Below are 14,811 nucleotides of genomic sequence, written 5' to 3' on the forward strand. Positions count from 1 at the left end.
TCCAAAGAATAGCAAGAAGAGATAAGAAAGCCTTCCTCAGTGATCAATGCAAAGAGATAGAGGAAAACAACAGAATGGGAAAGACTAGAGATCTCTTCAAGAAAATTAGAGATTGCAAGGGAACATTTCATGCAAAGATGTCTCGATAAAGGACAGAAATTGTATGGATCTAACAGAAGAAGAAGATATTAAGAAGAGATGGCAAGAATACACAGAAGAACTGTACAAAAAAGATGTTCATGACCCAGATAATCACGATGGTGTGATCACTGACCTAGAGCCAGACATCCTGGAATGTGAAGCCAAGTGGGCCTTAGAAAGCATCACTATGAACAAAGCTAGTGGAAGTGATGGAATTCCAGTAGAGTTATTTGAAATCCTGAAAGATGATGCTGTGAAAGTGCTGCACTCAATATGCCAGCTAATTTGGAAAACTCAGCAGTGGCCACAGGACTGGAAAAGGTCAGTTTTCATTTCAATCCCAAAGAAAGGCAATGCCAAAGAATGCTTAAACTACCACACAATTGCACTCATCTCACACGCTAGTAAAGTAATGCTTAAAATTCTCCAAGCCAGGCTTCAGCAATATGTAAACTGTGAACTTCCTGATGTTCAAGCTGGCTTTAGAAAAGGCAGAGGAACCAGAGATCAAATTGCCAACATCCGCTGGATCATGGAAAAAGCAAGACAGTTCCAGAAAAAAACATCTATTTCTGCTCTATTGACTATGCTAAAGCCTTTGACTGTGTGGATCACAATAAACTGTGGAAAACTCTGAAAGAGATGGGAATACCAGACCACCTGACATGCCTCTTGAGAAATTTGTTTGCAGGTCAGAAAGTAACAGTTAGAACTGGACATGGAACAACAGACTGGTTCCAAATAGGAAAAGGAGTATGTCAAGGCTGTATGTTGTCACCCTGTTTATTTAACTTATATGCAGAGTACATCATGAGCAATGCTGGACTGGAAGAAGCACAAGCTGGAATCAAGATTGCAGGGAGAAATATCAATAACCTCAGATATGCAGATGACACCACCCTTATGGCAGAAAGTGAAGAGGAACTGAGAAGCCTCTTGATGAAGGTGAAAGAGGAGAGTGAAAAAGTTGGCTTAAAGCTCAACATTCAGAAAACGAAGATCACGGCATCTGGTCCCATCACTTCATGGGAAATAGATGGGGAAACAGTGCAAACATTGTCAGACTTTATTTTTTTGTCCTCCAAAATCACTGCTGATGGTGACTGCAGCCATGAGATTAAATGACGCCTACTCCTTGGAAGAAAAGTTATTACCAACCTATATACATATTAAAAAGCAGAGACATTACTTTGCCAACAAAGGTCCGTCTAGTCAAGGTTATGGTTTTTCCAGTGGTCATGCATGGATATGAGACTTGAACTGTGAAGAAGGCTGAGCACCGAAGAATTGATGCGTTTGAACTGTGGTGTTCGAGAAGACTCTTAAGAGTCCCTTGGACTGCAAGGAGATCCATCCAGTCCATTCTGAAGGAGATCGACCCTGGGATTTCTTTGGAAGGAATGATGCTAAACCTGAAACTCCAGTATTTTGGCCACCTCATGCGAAGAGTTGACTTATTGGAAAATACTCTGATGCTGGGAGGGATTGGGGCAAGAGGAGAAGGGGACAACCGAGGATGAGATGGCTGGATGGCATCACTGACTCGATGGACGTGAGTCTGAGTAAACTCCGGGAGTTGCTGATTGACAGGGAGTCTTGGTGTGCTGCGATTCATGCGGTCGCAAACAGTCGGACACAAATGAGTGACTGAACTGAACTTTCTTCTCATAACACAGTTTTATTACTCTTGTTGAAAGATATTGCCTTAAAAACTCAATGAGACTTTTTGAAACACTCCCCCACTCTTTGCTCACAACATTTAAAGGCCCTTTGGTTAGAATATAACTAGGAATAGTAGGCTGACATTTATCAGAAACTATGTGCATAGTTATTCATTTTATACCCTCCTTTCTTTGCAATTCTTACGCTTTACCTGTGGAAATTGAGTGTTGGTGAACTTAGAAATCGCATTGTGTCTTTCTGGTTTAATGTCAAAAACTACACTCAATGCTAGAGCAAAGCTTGCCAAATCAGTTTGCCACTCACATTGAAGGTGAGTAATGCTTTTCATTAAATGTTTCAGAATAAGATCGCTTTTTTTGGCTCACTCCATCCCTTCTCTGTAGGTGACATTATCACATGTCTTTGTCTCATGTCATAATATACATCTATTCTCTGTCATTTTCAGAGCCCAAATATTTTGGTGTTATTGGGAAGAAAGCCTGGCTTCATCACTACCTAGATGAAGCAGAAGGTAAATGTTCTGTGCCGATTTATTTATCTTCAAATAGAATGCATAATAAAAATAGACTGACTAATGACACAAACAAACAAAAAAAAAAAAGAAATAGTTAATGTGAGTTTCCACTGTATGCCATTCTGTACTCCTGACCTGAGGGAAGAGTGAAGAATTCATTCAAGGTGTTAAGATTGTAGAAAAGATAAAAGTAATACCACATATAATATCATCTTAGACTCTGATTTCACATACATTGGATCTGTTGTTTATTTACAGCAAGTTAAGCTTTGTGTTTGATGTTTACCCTCATAAGATTTATAACCCTAAAAATCAATCTGCTTCTTTTTCTTAGGATTAACATAGAGGAAGTACTTCAATTTAATATGAAAGAGTCTTAACTCTAGACTGCAGAAAGAATTTCTTGCATATACAAGGCCATTTAATGCTATTGCTTCTAATGTAATAATGTTGTAAGTGCATTTTACCTATTAGAATTCAGCCTTGAAGACTTTTCAGTTCAGATTATCTCCCATCCCAATGTAGACCAGCCTATAATGGGAGAAGAGCTTTGTACTATATATTCTGCATTTTGTTTCCTTGGGCTAGTGTCATGGTACAACTAGATATCTATGAAATTAAATGGCTTTTGCAAAATTTTAACCCTATTCTCATAGCATCAGTGAGAAGAAACATCCCATTAATGGTTGTTTCACATACTCCAGGTCAATATCTTGTCCAGATTATACACCATTTTTTTTTTTGTTTTTGAACTGAAAGGCACATTAAAGTTTGCTAATGTCCTAGTTACTCTAAATTAACATGGTGAGTATGAAAACTGCTGTTTTGAATTCTAAAAACTGGGACTGATTTTGGTGCTCTGTCTGAGATCAGTCAGTCCTTTAATTCAATCAGTGGTCACTAAGAAAGGAGGCTGCAGCTTCTCCAGAGTGATGAAGTGACCAAGTTAGCTCTCAATTTAGCAAGCAGTGAACCTTACCAAAACCATGTGCACCATGGAGTTCTTGATTCAGGTTTTGCAAGTTAGAAAAGGGGTGGTTTTTCATTTTCTTTGAGTCTTGATGTTATTGTTGCTGTTCAATCGCGAAGTCATGTCTGACTCTTTGCAACCCCAAGGACTGCAGCACTCCAGGCCTTCCTGTCATTTAACTATCTCCCAGAGTTTGTTCCTTTGGAGAAGGAAATGTCAACCCACTCCAGTGTTCTTGCCTGGAGAATCCCAGGGACAGGGGAGCCTGGTGGTCTGCCGTCTATGGGGTCACACAGAGTCGGACACGACTGAAGTGACTTAGCAGCAGCAGAGTTTGTTCGAATTCACATCCATTGAGTCAGTGATGCTATCTAACCATTTCATCCTCTGCTGCCTTCTTCTTAATATACGATATGTAAAATTAACATGTAAAGGTTATATGCTGTGTATACTCAGAATAAGGAAGACTGGCATTTATCCTAGGACTAAAAAGAGAAGGTTAGAAGGGACCCTAGGGAACTTCTGGCCTTGGAATTGATCTCCAATTGTTCTGAGTTCACACAGTCATCCAAACCTAAACTTCTTCTTTCGAAATTTTTAATGGTTAGTTTTTATTTTAATCTATAAAATAAATATTAGATCAGTCAGATTTGGAAATCATAACTCAAAATAGATGTAAACCATATTACCTGCATTTTGCATTACTGTATGATTGGTCAAAATATTTTCCTTGTGTGAATACATATCTGAATATTAATGGTGTCAATCAAAATATAGAATCAGTCAACATACTTTTTTTATTTTCCAGATAACCTTTCAGAAATGTGTTGGAATAAAGTAAGAACAACTTTCACAACTACATTCCTTACTGAAACATAATAACTAGATTCTATAGTCTATATATCACATTTCATGTACTCTATAGCTAGTGCCAGTATTAGATTTAAGTAATTCAGCTGCACAGTTATCAACTATGGCTTTTTGGAAGATTAACCTAGAGTCTAATTGATATACTTAACAAAAACTATTTTTCTAATATTTATTTTAATATTTGTTGCTCCTTAATTGTACCTGACAGCTTCTATACCTCCATTTTAATCATCAGTAAATGGTGAAGAGAATAGATGGTATCACCTAGACTGACAATATCCCAACTTCATTCTTTTGCTACAAAAACTAGAAATTGTGAGTTGCAAACTGATGTCTTAATCAGTCTTAAGAGAATAATCTTTATTTCATCTTTATGAAATAAAGAATCTATCTATATTTACATGTTTCCAGAAAGTAGTATGTTTTAGAAGAATGAACAATGATTTTGGAGCAGGTGGACTGGGGTTTGTCCTGAGTCTACTAGCTCTGTTACTTAAGTGGTATGCTTAAAATCTCTGAATCTCATTTTCCTTATTGGGAAAATGAGGGTTTAATAATACCCGCTTCTCAATATTGGTGTTAAGTTTTAATTAAATTTATGTAAAGGAAGCAGTATAGAACATGGGAAAGAGTAGGCTTTCAATTGACCTTACTTCTATCTCTCATATTTTTAATTTATTGGAATTATAAACATTCCAAGTGTATTCTAAATCATCAACTTTAACCTATATAATACTAATAAGCTTTTAGAGCATACCAGAAACCATTGCTCTACCCTATATTTCTAACAAAGCCTGCAAAATTATAAAATAACATACTTTAAATTCAAGGGCAATTGTCTGTTAAATTAGTGACTGCTGCTGCTGCTGCTAAGTCACTTCAGTCATGTCCGACTCTGTGCAACCCCATAGACAGCAGACTATGAGGTTCCCCCATCCTTGGGCTTCTCCAGGCAAGAACACTGGAGTGGGTTGCCATTTCCTTCTCCAATGCATGAAAGTGAAAAGTGTAAGTGAATTCGCTGAGTCTTGTCTGACTCTTAGCGACCCCATGGACTGTGGCCCACCAGGCTCCTCTGTCCATGGGATTTTCCAGGCAAGAGCGCTGGAGTAGGGTGCCATTGCCTTCTCCGAAATCAGTGACAGGCATCATTTAATTTCCTGAAAATATGAGACTCAGCACATTTTATCTTATGACCCTTCCTACATAAGGTTCTCAATTTTGTAATGGGCACTAACATGGATAAGAGTATTTGCTTTTCCTAAGTAAGCAAAGCAAACTCATTTGAACCAGAGTTTCTCTTTTCTGGTCGGGAACAGGGAACATGTATTGTTATAGTTACCAGTAGAATTGCTATAACTTGACAGAATTTGTATATGTCCAAAATAAGTTATGCCAAGTACCTTAAAAGAATACAAAATGACACAGGAAAGGAATGTGAAGATTAAATACTGCCAAGGATTAGAAAAGAACACCACAGGGGTGGTCCTAAGATGACGGAGGAATAGGACGGGGAGACCACTTTCTCCCCCACAAATTCATCAAAAGAACATTTGAACACTGAGTAAATTCCACAAAACAACTTCTGAATGCTGGCAGAGGACATCAGTCACCCAGAAAAGCAGCCCATTGTCTTTGAAAGGAGGTAGGAAAAAATATAAAAGGCAGAAAAAGAGACAACAGAGGTAGGGATGGAGCTCCATCCTGGAAGGGAGTCTTAAAAAGAGAGAAGTTTCCAAAAACCAGGAAACACTCTCACTGCTGAGTCTGTGGTGAGCCCTGGAAGAACAAAGGGCAACATAACAGGGAGGAAAAATAAATAAATAATTAAAACCCACAGATTAGGAGCCCAATGGTAACAACCCCAGTGCAGAAGCAGCACAGAAGCCTGCATCCGCCACTAGCAAGCGGGGCCTGGGCAAGGAGGCAAGGGCTGCATTGCTTAGAGTAAGGACCGAGCCTGAATACCCCAAGGGCAATCAGAGCAAACTAACTTGGGCTAGCAAACCAGATTGTGGGATAGCTACCACGCGAAAAGCCCTAAGCTAAGATACCGCCAGGACCGCACACAGAACAAAGGACTGAACAGAACTAGCCAGCTGCAGACCATCCTCCTCCGGTGACAAGCAGCCAGAGCCAGAAGGGGCAATCGCAGCCCCAGAGAGACATTATCTACCAAACTGCAAGCAGGCTTCTTTGCTAATTAAGACTTCTTGGGGTTCTGGACAGTCAACATCCACCTGAGAAGGTGATCCGGTTGTACACCCAGAAAACTGAGCAGCAGGAATCGGGGAGGCGATAAGTCGCAGTGACCATGCTTGCCAAACACTGCATCACCTGAGCTGTTCGGACCTGGGAAGGGTACAAAACACAGGCCCAACAGAGTCTGTACCTCTGAGGACTACCCGAAGGCCTGAATCTGAGCGGCTTAGTCCTGGGAGGTGCGTGCAGCCCAGGGCCGGCCTTGGACTGTTTCCGGCGGAACAACCTAGAGCCTGAGCTGTGTGGGCAGGGAGGGCACACGCGCTGTGAATGGGGGCAGGCCCAGTGTGGCTGAGACAATGCAAGCACATGCCAGTGTTATTTGTTTGCAGCGTCCCTCCCTCCCCACAGCGTGACTGAACAAGTGAGCCTAACAAAAGTGTCCACCAACGCCCACCTTGTGTCAGGGTGGAAATCAGACACTGAAGAGACCAGCAAACAGAAGAAGCTAAAACAGAGGGAACCGCCTTGGAAGTGACAGGTGCAATAGATTAAAACCCTGTAGTTAGTATCTACTACATAGGAAGGGGCCTATAGATCTTGAGAAATATAAGCCAGACCAAGGAACTATCCGAAGATGAACTGACCCCACACTCCCCACAACAACACCAGAGAAAGTCCTAGATATATTTTTACTATTTTTATGATCATTCTTTTCTTTTAAATTTTTTAAAATTTTAAGTCCTCTATTACTCCTTTAATTTTCATTTTTATAACCTACTATTACTTTTTAAAAAAAGACCCTATTTTTTAAAGCAAACTTCATATATATTATATATATTAAAATAATTTTTGCGATTTTTTTCTTCTTCTTTAAAATTATATTTTTGAAAATTCAACCTCTACTCTAGAATTTTAATCTTTGTTCTTTAGTATTTGTTATCAATTTTGTACCTTTAAGAACCCAGTCTTTCATACCAATTTTTACTTGGGAGCGAGATTACTGGCTTGACTGCTCTCTCCCACTTTGGACTCTCCTTCTTCTCCACCAGGTCGCCTCTGTCTCCTCACAAACCCTTCTCTTCTCTATCCAACTCTGTGAATCTCTGTGTGTTCCAGACAGTGGAGAACACTTAGGGAACTGATTACTGGCTGGATCTGTCTCTCTCCATTTGATTCCCCCCTTTTATCCTCCTGGCCACCTCTGTCTCCTTCCTCCCTCTTCTCTTCTCTGTATAATTCCATGAACATCTCTGAGTGGCCCAGACTGTGGAGCACACATAAGGAAGTGATTACTGGCTAGCTTGCTCTCTCCTCTTTTGATTCCACCTCATCTCATTCGGGTCACCTCTAACTCCCTCCTCTCTCTTCTCTTCTCCATGTAACTCTGTGAACCTCTCTGGGTGTCCCTCACTGTGGAGAAACTTTTCATCTTTAACCTAGATGTTTTATCAATGGTGCTGTATAGAAGGAGAAGTTTGGAGATGACTGTACAAATAAGATTGAAAACCAGAAGCAGGAGGCTTAAGTCCAAATCTTGAGAACACCAGAGAACTCCTGACTCCAAGAAACATCAATCGATAGGAGCTCATCAAACTCCTCCATACCTACACTGAAACCAAGCACCACCCAAGGGCCAACAAGCTCCAGAGCAAGACATACCATGCTAATTCTCCAGCAACACAGGAACACAGCCCTGAGCTTCAATATACAGTCTGCCCAAAGTTAGTCCAAAACCACTGACATCTCATAACTCATTACTGGACACTTTATTGCACTCCAGAGAGAAGAAATCCAGCTCCAACCACCAAAACGCCGACACAAGCTTCCCTAACCAAGAAACCTTGACAAGCCACCTGTACAACCCCACTGACGGTCAAGAAAATCCACAATAAAGAGAATTCCACAAACTGCCAGAATACAGAAAAGCCACCCCAAACTCAGCGATATAAACAAGATGAAGAGACAGAGGAATACCCAGCAGGTAAAGGAACAGGATAAATGCCCGCCAAACCAAACAAAAGAGGAAGAGATAGCGAATCTACCTGATAAAGAATTCCAAATAATGATAGTGAAAATCATCCAAAATCTTGAAATTAAAATGGAATCACAGATAAATAGTCTGGAGACAAGGATTGAGAACATGCAAGAAAGGTTTAACAAAGACCTAGAAGAAATAAGAAACAGTCAATATATAATGAATAATGCAATAAATGAGATTAAAAACACTCTGGAGGCAACAAATAGAATAATGGAGGCAGAAGACAGGGTTATTGAAGTAGAAGATAGAATGGTAGAAATCAATGAATCAGAGTGGAATAAAAAAAAAACCGATTAAAAGAAATAAAGACAATCTCAGAGACCTCCAGGACAATATTAAATGCACCAATATTCAAATGATAGGAGTCCGAGAAGAAGAAGACAAAAAGAAAGACCATGAGAAAATACTTGAGGAGATAATAGTTGAAAAGTTCCCTAAAATGGGGAAGGAAATAATCACCCAAGTCCAAGAAATCCAGAGAGTCCCAAACAGGACAAACCCAAGGCAAAACACCCAAAGACACATATTAATCAAATTAACAAAGATCAAACACAAAGAACAAATATTAAAAGCAACAAGGGAAAAATAACAAATAACCCACAAGGGTGTTCCCTTAAGGATAACAGGTGATCTTTCAATAGAAATTCTTCAGTTCAGGATGGAATGGCAAGACATACTTAAAGTGATGAATGAAAATAACCTATAGCCCAGATTACTGTACCCAGCAAGGATCTCATTCAAATATGAAGGAGAAATCAAAAGCTTTACAGACAAGCAAAAGCTGTGAGAATTCAGCACCACCAAACCAGCCCTCCAACAAATGCTAAAGGATCTTCTCTAGACAGGAAACACAGAAAAGGTGTATAAACTCGAACCCAAAACAATAAAGTAAATGGCAATGAGATCATCAGATCAGATCAGATCAGATCAGTCTATCAGTCGTGTCCAACTCTTTGCGACCCCATGAATCACAGCACGCGAGGCCTCCCTGTCCATCACCAACTCCCAGAGTTCACTCAGACTCACATCCATCAAGTCAGTGATGCCATCCAGCCATCTCGTCCTCTGTCGTCCCCTTCTCCTCTTGCCCCCAATCCCTCCCAGCATCAGAGTCCTTTCCAATGAGTCAGCACTTCGCATAAGGTGGCCAAAGTACTGGAGTTTCAGCATTAGCATCATTCCTTCCAAAGAAATCCCAGGGCTGATCCCCTTCAGAATGGACTGGTTGGATCTCCTTGCAGTCCAAGGGACTCTCAAGAGTCGTCTCCAACACCACAGTTCAAAAGCATCAATTCTTCAGTGCTCAGCCTTCTTCACAGTCCAACTCTCACATCCATACATGACCACTGGAAAAACCATAGCCTTGACTAGACGAACCTTTGTCGGCAAAGTAATGTCTCTGCTTTTGAATATGCTATCTAGGTTGGTCATAACTTTTTTTCCAAGGAGTAAGCGTCTTTTAATTTCATGGCTGCAGTCACCATCTGCAGTGATTTTGGAGCGCAGAAAAATAAAGTCTGACACTGTTTCCACTGTTTCCCCATCTATATCCCATGAAGTGATGGGACCGGATGCCATGATCTTTGTTTTCTGAATGTTGAGCTTTAAGCCAACTTTTTCACTCTTCACTTTTACCTTCATCAAGAGGATTTTTAGTTCCTCTTCACTTTCTGCCATAAGGGTGGTGTCATCTGCATATCTGAGATTATTGATGTTTCTCCCAGCAATCTTGATTCCAGCTTGTGCTTCTTTCAGCCCAGCGTTTCTCATGATGAACTCTGCATATAAGTTAAATAAACAGGATGACAATATACAGCCTTGATGTACTCCTTTTCCTATTTGGAACCAATCTGTTCTTCCATGTCCAGTTCTAACTGTTGCTTCCTGACATGCATACAAATTTCTCAAGAGGCAGATCAGGTATTCCCATTTCTTTCAGAATTTTCCACAGTTTATTATGATCCATGCAGTCAAAGGTTTTGGCATAGTCAATAAAGCAGAAATAGATGTTTTGTCTGGCAGTCCTGTGGCCAGTGCTGAGTGTTCCAAATGTGCTGGCATATTGAGTGCAGCACTTTCACAGCATCATCTTTCAGGATTTGAAAGAGCTCAACTGGAATTCCATCACCTCCACTAGCTTTCTTCGTAGTGATGCTTTCTAAGGCCCACTTGACTTCACATTCCAGGATATCTGGCTCTAGGTGAGTGATCACACCATCGTGATTATTTGGGTCGTGAACATCTTTTTTGTACAGTTCTTCTGTGTATTCTTGTCACCTCTTATCCATATCTTCTGCTTCTGTTAGGTCCATACCATTTCTGTCCTTTATTGAGCCCATCTTGGCATGAAATGTTCCTTTGGCATCTCTGATTTTCTTGAAGAGATCTCTAGTCTTTCCCATTCTGTTGTTTTCCTCTATTTCTTTGCATTGATCACTGAGGAAGGCTTTCTTATCTCTTCTTGCTATTCTTTGTAACTCATACTTATCAATAATTACCTTAAACGTAAATGCATTGAATGCCCCCACCAAAAGACAAAGACTGGCTGAATGGGTACAAAAACAAGACCCCTATATATGTTGTCTACAAGAGATTCACCTCTAAACAAGGGACACATACAGACTGAAAGTGAAGGGCTGGAAAAAGATATTCCATGCAAATAGAGACCAAAAGAAAGCAGGAGTAACAATACTCGTATCAGATAAAATAGACTTTAAAACAAAGACTGTGAAAAGAGACAAAGAACGACACTACAAAATGATCAAAAGATCAATCCAAGAAGAAGATATAACATTTATAAATATATATGCACCCAACATAGGAATACAGTAATATGTAAGACAAATGCTAACAAGTGTGAAAGGGGAAATTAACAATAACACAATAATAGTGGAAGACTTTAATACTCCACTCCACTCACACCTATGGATAGATAAACTAAACAGACAATTAACAAGGAAACACAAACTTTAAATGTTACAAAGAATAGTTGATATCTATAGGACATTTCACCCCAAAACAATGTATTTCACCTTTTTCTCAAGCGCACACAGAACCTTCTCCTGGATAGATCACATCCTGTGCCATAAATCTAGCCTTGGTAAATTCCAAAGAATTGAAATCATTCAAAGCATCTTTTCTGACCACAATGCAGTAAGATTAGATCTCAATTACAGGAGAAAAAATATTAAACAATCCCGTATATGGAGGCTGAACAACACGCTGCTGAATGACCAAGAATTCACAGAAGAAATCAAAAAAAAAAAAAAAAAATCAAAATATGCATAGAAATGAATGAAAAGGAAAAGACAACAACCAAAACCTATCGGACACTGTAAAATCAGTGCTAGAGGGAAAGTTCATAGCAATACTGGCATACCTCAAGAAACAAGAAAAAAGTCAAATAAATAACCTAACTCTACACCTAAAGTTACTAGGAAAGGAAGAAATGAAGAACCCCAGGGTTAGTAGAAGGACAGAAATCTTAAAAATTAGGGCAGAAATAAATGCAAAAGAAACAAAAGAGACCATAGCAAAAATCAACAAAGCCAAAAGCTGGTTCTTTGAAAGGATAAATAAAATTGACAAACCATTAGCCAGACTCATCAAAAAACAAAGGGAGAAAAATCAAATCAATAAAATGAGAAATGAAAATGGAGAGATCACAACAGACAACACAGAAATACAAAGGATCATAAGAGACTACTATCAACAATTATATACCAATAAAATGGACAACGTGGAAGAAATGGACAAATTCTTAGAAAAGTACAACTTTCCAAAACTGAACCAGGAAGAAATAGAAAATCTCAACAGACCAATCACAAGCATGGAAATTGAAACTGTAATCAGAAATCTTCCAGCAAAAAAAAAACCCACGTCCAAACAGCTTCACAGCTGAATTCTACCAAAACTTTAGAGAAGAGCTAACACGTATCCTACTCAAACTCTTTCAGAAAATTGCAGAGGAAGGTAAACTTCCAAACTCATTCTATGAGGCTACCATCACCCTAATACCAAAACCTGACAAAGATGCCACAAAAAAAGAAAACTACAGGCCAATATTACTGATGAACATAGATGCAAAAATCCTTAATAAAATTCTAGCAATCAGAATACAACAACACATTAAAAAGATCATACACCATGGCCAAGTGGGCTTTATCCCAGGGATGCAAGGATTCTTCAATATCTGCAAATCAATCAATGTAATACACCACATTAACAAATTGAGAAATAAAAGCCATATGATTATTTCAGTAGATGCAGAGAAAGCCTTTGGTAAAATTCAACATTCATTTATGATAAAAAGTCTCCAGAAAGCAGGAAGTGAAAGAACATACTTCAACATAATAAAAGCTATATATGACAAACCCACAGCAAACATTAACCTTAATGGTGAAAAATTGAAAGCATTTCCCCTAAAGTCAGGAACAAGACAAGGGTACCCACCTTCAACAATACTATTCAACACAGTTTTGGAAGTTTTGTCCACAGCAATCAGAGCAGAAAAAGAAATAAAAGGAATCCAAATTGGAAAAGAAGAAGTAAAACTCTCACTGTTTGCAGATGACATGATCCTCTACATAGAAAACCCTAAAGACTCCACCAGAAAATTACTAGAGCTAATCAATGAATATAATAAACTTGCAGGATATAAACTCAACACACAGAAATCCCTTGCATTCCTATACACTAATAATGAGAAAATAGATAAATTAAAGAAACAATTCCATTCACCATTGCAACAAATAGAATAAAACACTTAGGAATACTAAATAACTATATATAGAAAACTATAAAACACTGAAGAAAGAAATCAAAGAGGACACTAATAGATGGAGAAATATACCATGTTCATGAATCAGGAGAATCAATATAGTGAAAATGAGCATACTACCCAAAGCAATATATAGATTCAATGCAATCCCTATCATGCCACCAGTGGTATTTTTCACAGAGCTAGAACAAATAATTTCACAATTTGTATGGAAGTACAAAAAACCTCGAATAGCCAAAGCAATCTTGAGAAAGAAGAATGGAACTGAAAGAATCAACCTGCCTGACTTCAAACTCTACTACCAAAAACCACAGCCATCAAAACAGTATGGTACTTGCACAAAGACAGAAATGTAGGTCAATGGAACAAAATAGAAAGTCCAGAGTTAAACCCACACACTTATGGACACCTTATCTTTCACAAAGGAGGCAAGAATATACAATGGAGAAAAGACAACCTCTTTAACAAGTGGTGCTGGGAAAACTGGTCAACCACGTGTAAAAGAATGAAACTAGAACACTTTCTAACACCATACACAAAAATAAACTCAAAATGGATTAAAGATCTAAACGTAAGAGCAGAAACTATAAAATTCCTAGAGGAGAACATAGGCAAAACACTCTCCAACATAAATCACAGCAGGATTCTCTATGACCCACCTCCCAGATTATTGGATATAAAAGAAAAAATAAATAAATTGGACCTAATTAAAATTAAAAGCTTCTGCACAACAAAGGAAACTATAAGCCTGATGAAAAGACAGCCTTCGGAATGGGAGAAAATAATAGCAAATGAAGCAACTGACCAGCAACTAATCTCAAAAATATACAAGCAACTCCTGCAGCTCAATTTCAGAAAAATAAACGACCCAATCAAAACATGGGCCAAAGAACTAAATAGACATTTCTCCAAAGAAGACATACAGATGGCTAAGAAACACATGAAAAGATGCTCAACATCACTCATTATCAGAGAAATGAAAATCAAAACCACTATGAGGTACCATTTCACGCCAGTCAGAATGGCTGCAATCCAAAAGTCTACAAGCAATAAGTGCTGGAGAGGGTGTGGAGAAAAGGGAACCCTCTTACACTGTTGGTGGGAATGCAAACTCGTACAGCCACTATGGAGAACAGTGTGGAAATTCCTTTAAAACTGGAAATAGAACTGCCATACGACCCAGCAATCCCACTGCTGGGCATACACACCTAGGAAACCAGAATTGAAAGAGACACGTGTACCCCAATGTTCATCGCAGCACTATTTATAACAGCCAGAATATGGAAGCAACCTAGATGTCCATCAGCAGATGAATGGATAAGAAAGCAGTGGTACATATACACAATGGAGTATTACTCAGCCATTAAAAATAATACACTTGAATGAGTTCTAATGAGGTGGATGAAATTGGAGCCTATTATACAGAGTGAAGTAAGCCAGAAAGGAAAACACCAATACAGTATATTAACACATATATATGGAATTTAGAAAGATGGTAACGATAACCCTGTATGCGAGACAGCAAAAGAGACACAGATGTATAGAACCGTCTTTTGGACTCTGTGGGAGAGGGAGAGGGTGGGATGATTTGGGAGAATGGCATTGAAACA

The sequence above is a fragment of the Bos indicus genome, chromosome X (assembly GCF_029378745.1).
Source record: "Bos indicus isolate NIAB-ARS_2022 breed Sahiwal x Tharparkar chromosome X, NIAB-ARS_B.indTharparkar_mat_pri_1.0, whole genome shotgun sequence".
Classification (NCBI taxonomy): Eukaryota; Metazoa; Chordata; class Mammalia; order Artiodactyla; family Bovidae; genus Bos; species Bos indicus.